The 10,055-nt window shown below is 41.3% G+C and overlaps 1 pseudogene; it reads right to left on the bottom strand.

Annotated features, from left to right (window-relative positions):
- Positions 1-4,524: 4,524 nt before the first annotated feature.
- On the bottom strand, positions 4,525-7,941 carry LOC128339485 (uncharacterized; annotated as a pseudogene).
- Positions 7,942-10,055: the final 2,114 nt, after the last annotated feature.

Here is a 10,055-nt window from a genome sequence, read left to right as displayed (position 1 = left end):
CCCCTTAAATGATCGATTATATGAATGGTTAATGAACCATAAAATTAGATATGCACCAGGTCCTGTGGGGTCCTGTGAAGATGACCCCTTCATGCCCTTGCAGAAAAAACTCATTTTCCTGATCTGAACCAGATGCTACATACTTTTTCCCCACCCCATACCAAATGATAAAGACACAGCTAGTTCATATACTTTTTTTTTAATTTGAAGATACAAAGCTATCTATAGTTGAAATTACTTTTTACATAGGCAACCATTTTCTCAGAACATAATAATACATGGCATGTTTTTACAGATAGCATCATCAGCACCAACAAAACAATAACATTTGAATGTTAGGATATGTTCTAAATATACATAGGAGTTGGGAGATGTGTGGGAGATGGGAGATGTGTTTCTCTACCATCACAGTAGAGAAACGTGGTATAAGGTCTGTTTGAAACGATAGTTTTCACATGAAGTAAAAACACTGGATCACAGGCATTCTTCAGCATTTGATGTAAATATTTTGTTGGCGCTTCACTATTTTTACAATTTGATAATGATAGTAGAACCATATCCATAATTTCACTGTTTAATATCAAACATTTCAATGCATAGCCTAACACAACCATGACATTGATAATTTCCTTATAAGATACAGCATCTAAGATCCTTTTAAATTGGATCTCAAAATAATCTTGTTCCCATGTCAAACAATCATGGGACATTTGTCCTGGTGCTGATATTCTGCAGCCTTCACATAGCAAAAACAACTTCTCTTTGTAGCAGTGATTCAGAATACCAAAGACTGTAGCGTGGACCAGAGATATCATTGCTGCTTGCTGTTGCTGAAGTGTCATTGCAAATTCTTCATCATCATAATCAATAAATAAGCCTAACAATTTTCTTAAGTTAACATGTGATTCAGGTGTCTGTTGCTGTGAAACCATCTTCCACATATTTCTTTCAGCTTGTACAAACTGCAAGGGGAAAAAAGGAAAAAGTCTTAATTTTGTACCATATCCACCACACACACCCCAGCCTCCCTGTAAAGAAGAGAAATGTTACCTGATCTCTCTCTGTTGCAATGGACACCTCATCCTATATTTCTGAAATCTCCTAATCTTCCACTGTGGCTGAAGGACTCTGCTCCATAGACTCTTCTGGAACGTTAGACTCAAAATTCATAGCCATGTTTCTCCCCACAGTGATGTCCCTCCAAATTACCCCTATATAAGCGGCCACCTCTCACGTGCTCCCATTACCCAATTAAAAATCAACCCTCACGCATCATGCCTACCACACGGATGAAACACGTGGTCTAGGGGCCTACGCCTATGATGTAAGCCTGACCCCCCTGACCCTAGGGTCATAAATCATTTTGAAATAAGGTATGGCCATTCTACTACTATTTCCCTTGCTCTTTACTAGGAAAAGCATTTCTCAAATGCAAGATGCTTCCACATATAAAACATTGCATACCATCAGCAACTTTGTAGGCTTGATTTTTAATTGATTTCGCCCTTTCCCTTTGCTTTTACAAATAAAACCCTTGAAAATGTTAATGCAAAAAACTCAAAGTCACATTTTATTTAATTTGCAGAAAATTGATAATATTATCATATTCTTTAGGCAAGGTATTAAGCAAAAGTCCAATTTTTGTTGGTTCTGGCATATTTATCTCTTGCAGTTCCAACTCTCTCAATGTTCCAAAAAATGAGCATAGGTGCTCTTGCAGACTCTCTCCTTCTTTGAATCTTTTGTTACACAACTGCAGCATAAGAATGGCTTAGGTCTGGGTTACCTGAGAAAGCTCCTTTCTCTACAAGATCCCTGCCACTCATTAAGGGGTCAGTTTTTGGGTGCCATTGGTTTTTCTGGCAGTAACCTGAGATAGGGCCAGTTTTGCTGTCACCCCTAGGTTGTGGAACACACTTCTCATGGATATTAGATGATTATCTTCCTTGGAGGTTTTCAGGAGAACCTTCAAGACCCATCTTTTTAGTTTGGCTTTTAATGATACCTAATTTTAATTGTAATTTTAATCTGCTTTTAATTGGTTTTTAATTTTAATTATGTAATTTTTTATTTTAGTAAACTGCCCTGAGCCATTTTAGGAAGAGTAGTATAAAAACTGAATGAATGAATGAATGAAGAGAAATTTGAGTATTGCTGGTTCTTTGTAGAAAGACCATTAATTTTTCCCACATTTCTTTTACTGTGTTTTATCTTTGATATGATAAATTAACTGTTCACTTACAGTCAGATATGCTAAGCATATCTTTGCTAAGTAGCATCTGCCCTGGTTGCTTTTGATTGGAAACTACATGTGAACAGTGTAAGATATTCCCCTTTGGGATTGGGGCTGCTCTGGAGAGAGCATCTGCATGCTTGCATGCAGAAGGTTCCAAGACTCTCCCTGGCAGCATCTCCAAGATAGGGCTGAGAGAGACTCCTGCCTGCAACCTTGGAGAAGCCGCTGCCAGTCTGTGTAGACAATACTGAGTTAGATGGACCAATGCTCTGTCCCGATATATGGCAGCTTCCTATGTTCTTATGTCCTATGTCCCATGGCTTACTTATTTGCAGAATCCCATACTCATTGTTTCTCTTCATTCACTGTTGGTCTTTGTTCCTCCAGAATATAAAGCCAAGTGTATTCACAAACATCTATTGGCTCTGGATGTGAAAGGGGCAGGGCTTATGGCCACACTGCGGCTGTCCGCCTCCCTCAGTCCATTTTGAACAGGCACCCTCCCTAGGTACAGTCTGGGCTTGATGGTCGCCATTCAGGGCTGGGCAGGAATTTTGGGAGCTTTCACCTGATTGGCTGGTGGTGCATGCCCTTTTTCACCTGCTCCTGACTGTACCTTGTAGTTATTTAGTTAAGGTTCCTTGGTCACAATTATTGGCAGGTACAGTGCAGTGGGCAGATCCAGAGAAATTCAGTGAGCACCTTCAAGTAAGCAATTGGCTGTTGGATGGGCAGGTCTAGGCGGCTCAGGGAATTTGACCTTGCACGCTCTACTCTGTCAGGTGATACCCAGTGGAAAGCTTGGCAGCTTCTGGGGGGTGTCGCTGAAGGCAGAGACCTGGCCTTGGGTTGGCTAAGAAGGGCAGCCCCTGCTTTAGAGCAATGGGGGCTGTCTGGAGCCAAGGTGGGTTGCCAGTGCTCAATAGGCAAGGCACGCCCTGAAGGGGCCTGCCTTTAGTTACCACACTGTGGGGGGTGGAGCGCCAATCCCATCCAGCATCTGCTTTTGTTTAATTAATAAAATTGTGGCCCTTCACATATTTGTGTCTTGTGTCTTTTTGGCGTGTAGGGGCAATGGCTGCTGGTGAAGAATAAGGGGAGTGGGCTTAAAAGAGCGTTAGATGGCTTAGCGCTATACTGCAGAGAGGAGCATCTACAGATCAATTATGACAAATCTAAAATTATGTGCTTCACCAATAAAGTAAAAAAAATGTATGGATGCTAGATGGACATCGACTAGAACAGGTAAATCAAATCAAATATTTGGGGGTAATTTTTCAACAAAATGCTGGGAAATCAGCACATATAAGTATGGTCACAGAGTCAGCAAAACATAGCACAGCAGCAATCTTAAGATTTTTTAGAACTCAGGGTGCAGGCTTCATTCCAGCTGCTTTAAAGCTCTACTAGCTGAACCCACACAGAGCTTCTGTGTAGTAGTTTACTTACTTTTTGGAGTTGTGTTGTGAGAATTTGGCTGGTTGTTCAGCTGTTTCTTTATTTTCCCATGTGTCTTTGTTGTCTTTTTTCAGTTCTTTCTGAGCATCAGTGCACTTTGTTTTTCAATGTGTTTTTTGTGGGGGTTGGGGGTGGTTGGTGTTTCAAGTATTTGGTTAGGGGTTTTTTTTTGTTGTTTTTTTTGTCCCTGCTGTTTTGTGGGGTTTTTTTTCTGCCCCCTTACTTGTTTTTGGCTTGGGTTTTGGTATGTCTTTGCCTGTTAGTGTATAGTCATTGTGGGTTTGATTTGTTGTTTTTCGGTTTTTTGTACTTTTCTTGTCTGCGTTATCTGCAGTAATTTCTTCATTGCTGGACACGTTGTATCTAGGATGTTTGGGGTTTTTAAAAAAGATTTTTGTCAGGTGGTCTAAGCATTTTCATGGTTTTTTGTTTTTGTTTTGTTTGGGCAAAGGTGTTGCTCTTCCTGCTTGTTTGGTGTTTTAAGCTGGGTTTTCTATGTTATTTAGTATGTGTTTGTTTGTTTGTTTGTTGTGGTCTTGTTTGTGTAGTCTGCATTTTGTTCTTGTGTCTGTGTGACCTTTTTTTTTTTTTGGTCTTTGCAGAGAAGTTTGGTAGAACTTTGGAGTTGTTTTTGTTACTTGTGGCACATGCAGTTTGTGTTTTTGCTAGGGTTATTTTGTTGTTCCTGGTCCAAAGCCGTGTTTTGTTCTTCTGCTGTCCTGTGTTTCTTTGTCTGTTTCTTTCTGGTTATTGTCAAATATTTCTGTGTAGACGCAGTTTGGGATGTCTTGTTGTGCTGACATGATGGTTAATGAGTCGAATGATCTGACTCAAGACAGGGCAACATATAATTGTCCATGGCTGAATACTGGATCTTTTAGGTAAAGGCATATTCTGTCAAAGGTTTGTCCTTGTGACTTGTTGATGGTCATTGCAAAGGACAATCTTACTGGGAACTGCCTTCTTTTGAATTTGAATGGCATATTTGTGTCAGAGGGTATTATTGGAATCCTTGGGATGAGAGCAATCTCATTGTTTTCAGAGTGCGTTATGGCTTTTGCTTCAATAATGTTGGGTTGAAGACGAATGACTGTGAGATGTGTTCCATTGTACAGTCTTCTTGTGGGAGCTAAGTTCCTCAGCAGCATGATGATTGCTCCTGGTTTAAGATGCAGTTGGTGTGGTGGCATGCCTGTTGGTGTAAGGCTGTTTAAGAATTCCTCTGGGTATGCCAGGTGATCTTCTTCTTGCTCACTTTCGATGGTGTCTGTACTTTCATATATGACTTCCTCTCCTGGCATACGTTCGAGGACACGGTTATTGAGTTCTAGGGACATGTGGTTTGTCACAGTCAGTATTGCTCTTCCTTTTAGTTGCTGTGGTGTGACTGTGGTGAAATCAATATCACCATATAATTGTTCCACAGGGTCCTGTATCACTGGGTAGCAGTTATTTGGTAAATGTGTTGTCTCTCCGTTCCTTCCGTCGCCTACTGCTAAGAGCCATGTTGCAAAGTCTTTTTCATTGTGCAGAGCACACATGTTTTTGTTGAGTTTGATTACATGAATGTGTTTCCAGAGGTGGTGTTTTTTTAAGCAGCTGGCTAGGGTTAAGAATCTTGAACCTCTAATGATGACAGGGAGGATTTGTTGGAAATCACCCCCCAGCAAGATGGTTTTGCCTCCAAATGGTTGTGTGGATTTTGTGAGGTCTTTGAGGAGTCTGTCTACAGCCAGGAAGGCATGTGTATGTGTCATTGGTGCTTCATCCCGGACTATCAATTTTGTGTCTATGAGGTGTTTTGCTGCAATTGTGTTTGGCTTTATGTCGCAGGTTGAGCTTGCATCCAGGAGCAGTGGAATCTTGAATACTGAGTGTGCTGTTCTACCTCCTGGTAATAGTGTAGCTGCTATTCCCGTTGAAGCAACTGCTGTAGCCTGGTCTCCTTTGCCTTGGATAGTGTGTATGAGTGTTGTATAGACAAATGTTTTCCCTGTTCCTGCAGGTCCATCTAGGAAAAAGCAGTGTGGCTTGTCATTTGGAGTGTCATATATAGCTTGTAGTACTGTGGTGACTGCTCTTTGTTGTTCTATGTTTAGCTTGCTGGTATGTATTTTGGCCTGCTCTTGCTCTCCCAGAATGTCTAAGGTGTCCTGTTTTTGAATAGCATCTGGTAGATGAAGAACTGGCAAATTCAAGTTCTTCAAAGTCATGCCATAAGTTTTTAACTGTATTTCAATTTCTGCAAGTGCATATTGTGGGCCAGTGGCCTCTGAATATTTATGTACTAAATCTTCACACATGGCATGTTTGTGTTGGTTCCAAAGTTCAGCCACATCTTTTGCTTCTCCAAAAGCACAGATTATAGCAAAGAGCATTCTAAGGGAATGCGGCATCTGACTCTGTTCTGCCTCAGTCAGTGTTTCATGCCAGTTTTTATCTCCTTCTAGAAGTCCGTGTGCTTTGCAGATTTCTAGGTAACTGTCATAGAGTACCCCATGGACATTTCTCAAACTGTCAAATCCAGTGCTACCTTTGGTTCGGGTGAGTAGCATGTGCAGATAGTACCGTTCTGAATCTTTAATGCTTACTACTGGCATTCTTCCAATAACTCCTTCCCCTCCGTGCTGTCACCTCTTCCATTTTGTGAGGATCTTATCGAAGACGTCATATTTGGGGATGTCTGTGTAAGTCAACTTGTTTGCGTCTTGGTCTTCATTATTCAGTGTGAACCAGGCAGTAAGCATGGGTTTTTGGGTAGATGCTATGGCAATGGCCTGCTCTTCTTGGCCTTCATGATATATCAATTGCTGGTGTTCTGGCAAATGAACCGGTAAGCGGATTATGGTGTGTAACTTCTCTGTTAGTGTAAACTCATTGATTCGCCACATTGCCTCTGGGGCACAAACATATCTTCCATCCAGAAATGTTGTTATTTCATCGTGTTCAAGTATGCCAGTTTGATTTTCTTGCTGTAGCTTGATTGATGCAGCATCATGCCCTTTGTACACATACTTGTAAAGGTACTTGACACTCTTCACAGAGGCACAAACTTCAACGTTGATATGTGCGTTATATTTTTTCAAGATCCAGGGATTATATGGGACAACCCAGCAATTATCAACATCATATTTACCAAGCCTGACTGGGGCTGATGTTTGTCTTCTGTAGAGAGGGTACCCATTCACATTCTCCTCTGTGGTGTTCCGGAGGTCCTTGGGAAAGTTCTTGGAGCATGTGCCATCTTTCATGCAAGGTGTGTGTGGATTTAGTGTGCCGCAAGGTCCATGAATCATGTGCTTTGTTACAATTTCCTAGAGTTTTGGGCTGACATTTTTGGAGGGTATCTCTGCATGCACATATCTGTCTATATCATCTTTGGTTCTCATTTTGTTTTTTTAATCTAAGGTAAGCAGGATGTGAGCATGCGGCAAACCTTGTTTTTGGAACTCGATGACGTAGATGTATGCAATGACCTGGCCAAAGATTTGGTGTTTCAAGATATCATCCAAGAGTGCTGTTAATTTCATTTTGAAAACACAGACAATAATGTCTGGCTGGTGCTCTGGTCTTTGAGTGCCTTGCATGGCCTTACTTATCTCTGGCCAAGTTGGGTTGCAAGTGAATGTGACAAATACATCTGGACGTCCAAATCTTCTGACTATGACCATGGCATCTTGATAGTTTTGTTGCATATATCGAGGGCTGCCTTAGAAGGTTGATGGCAATATTATCATCTTCCCTGTTTTCAAGTGTTCATTTTTGGCATGGGTTTCCAGAGCATCTAAGAGTCCACGGTATTGCTCTATGCGTAAATCTTGTTGATTTTGTCTTAGGTAGTTCAATCTTGATCCCTCAGTTCTGACATAAGCGTCAACAATGTATTGCTGGTATAATTTGCTGCTGCTATGTAGGAGACTGAAGCTTCTCTGTATTGCGAGGCGATAGGCAAAGTACTGCAGCTGTGTGACCTTCACTCACTTAGCTGAGCGTCTTTCTTCAACATGGGCCATTCCAATATGCCATCCACACTCACCATGTGGGAAAAGCAGAGGACATACCATTGGGTCGGTGTTGCAGTTCATAGGCGAGATGGTTTGACAAGTTTCTCCGATTGGGTAAATGCAGATGTCTCGATTACTGGGTGGTTCACCATCCTCACCGACAAATATTGCTGCAACCTCAGTGTGGGAACTTGGTGCGTTGTACCTTCTGAGGTCCAAGTTTGCTTGTTCCATGAAAATCATTTGGACTTTAGCTGTTTGCAAACTTTCTGTTAGTCTATGCATTTGTTCATAGGACTTTGCAAATGGGTTGATGTTTCTTACAAGGGTATCCAGACTTTCATTACTGTTGCTAAGCAGGCCGAGTTGTTCTGTAGGCGTTGTTTGGTTGCTTCTCCCATATCAAATATGTACAGTTGGCCATACCCTGCCTTGTGTTGTTCACTTGGGTAAAGTGGAGATACCTTATGGTAGATTTGTCCATGAATACGGAAGCAGTATGGTCCTCTGCCTGGAGGTGTGTTGATTTCAGCTCCCATTGAAGCAAAAGCAAAAGCAGCATTGTATTCTCTGATATGCTCTCTGTAATTTTTTGCCTCTGTTGATTGTGTGATAAGCAGTTCTTTGAGCAAGTCCGGTGGTTCATTAAGTTCTTTGAGTGTCACTTTTCTATCATGACAGCATTTGGTGTATTTTCTTGCACAATTGAGTTCATCTAACCAATAAAGTACACCACAGTAATGGCAGCTTTCAGTTAGAGTTCCACAGTTATGTTCGTCAATGCTGTTTTCTGTATAGATATTTGTGGCATCAGGATGTTTGTCTAGTAATCTACATTGTTTTGCTTGTCTTTCTTTGATTAATCGATGTTCTCTGGATTCCGAACTCTCATCCCTCCGTTTTCTTTTTTGTGCCTGGTTTTTGCATTGTCTTTTCTGTTTGTTGCATGTGTTTTCTTTGTTAGCCTCTTTGTTGAAGTCTGCTTGATGATGTTTAAATCTTTTTTGCTTTATTTCCTCCCCCCACTTTATGATCTGGTTTTTTTACTTTCTGTGCAGTGTAATCAGAGTCTTGTGTTGTAGAAGGCAACTCTTTTTCTGTTTTCTGTCTTTTGTTAAACTTTTCTGTTTTTAGATTTCTGTCCCGTAGATTTCTTCCAGTTTTTCTCCTTTCTGCTTCTTCTGCAGATTCGTTTTTTCACTCTAGTCTTCTTTTGGTATTATAGGTGATTTTATATGTTTTCGGGGGCATGTTTTTAACATGCTGTGGTTCTGTTGTGTCAGAACGCAATTCTCCTTCTGTCCTCTGTCTATTTTTTTTTCTTTTCTGCTCTTCTCTTTCTGTCATGTAGATTTCTTGCAGTTTTTCTCCTTTCTGCTTCTTCTGCAGATTCATTTTCTTGCTCCTTTCTTTCTTTTTTGCATCATAGGCAATGTAATATGTTCTTTTTGCTCTCTCCTTCAACTGCTGTTGATCTTGCCTGACCTATATTTGGTTGTCCAGGGGAAATATAAAGTTGAAGTAGTTTATCAGAGTAGAGTCTCTCCGTGGCCTCTGTCAAAGTTGCCCCTAGACAAAGGGCAAAATCAATTTGTACTACCAATCACTCTCTGCAGTGGTTCCATTTTTTTAAAATGGAGCAACTTATTGGGAGCAATCCTCCCAAAACCCAACATGCAGCAAGAGGAGGGTTGTCAAAGACTTATGGGTGCAACCTCCAGCCTCCCAGGTTTTTTTTTTTTTCCCCTTTTGGCAGGGAGCTTTGCAGCTCTTTGTTCTCACTGTCCCAAGGCGGGGTTTTGTTTTGTTTTGTTTTGTTTTTTTGGTTTTTTAAAGAAATATTTAGGTGGACAGACTGGCTGCTGTTGGGCCTAATAGTCCCAGGAGTTTGGGGCCGCAGGAAGATTGGCAGTTGTTGGTCCTCACAGTCCATAGGTTATGTTTAAAATTATTATTATTTGGTTGGCCAGACTGGCTGCTGTTGGCCTTTTCAGAGGCTTTTTTTTTTTTTTTTTGGCGGGGCGGGGAGTCTGGCTGCTGTTGGCCCTCACAGTTTCAAGGTTTTTATCATTGTTATTTTGGTGGGCAAACTTGGCTGCTTTTGGCCCTTGCATTCCTTGGGGGGGGTTGTAAGGGAAGGGGAGACTGGCAGAAAATCTCCATCTCTCCTTTTGTTGTTGTTGCGTGCAGAGTGGCAGCTGTTGGCCCTCATAGTCCACCCCTATTTTTGTAGGGGAGAGGATTCTGGCAGCTGTTGGCCCTCACTGTCTGGTTTTTTTTTTTTTTAATTATTATTATTTTTAGGAGCGGGAAGTGATTTTTATTTTAGTGGGCAAACTGGCTGTTGTTGGCCCTTG

This window comes from Hemicordylus capensis, chromosome 1, assembly GCF_027244095.1.
Source record: "Hemicordylus capensis ecotype Gifberg chromosome 1, rHemCap1.1.pri, whole genome shotgun sequence".
Lineage (NCBI taxonomy): Eukaryota > Metazoa > Chordata > Lepidosauria > Squamata > Cordylidae > Hemicordylus > Hemicordylus capensis.
Note: the sequence above shows the minus strand (reverse complement) of the source record. Positions and strands in the feature narration are given on the sequence as shown.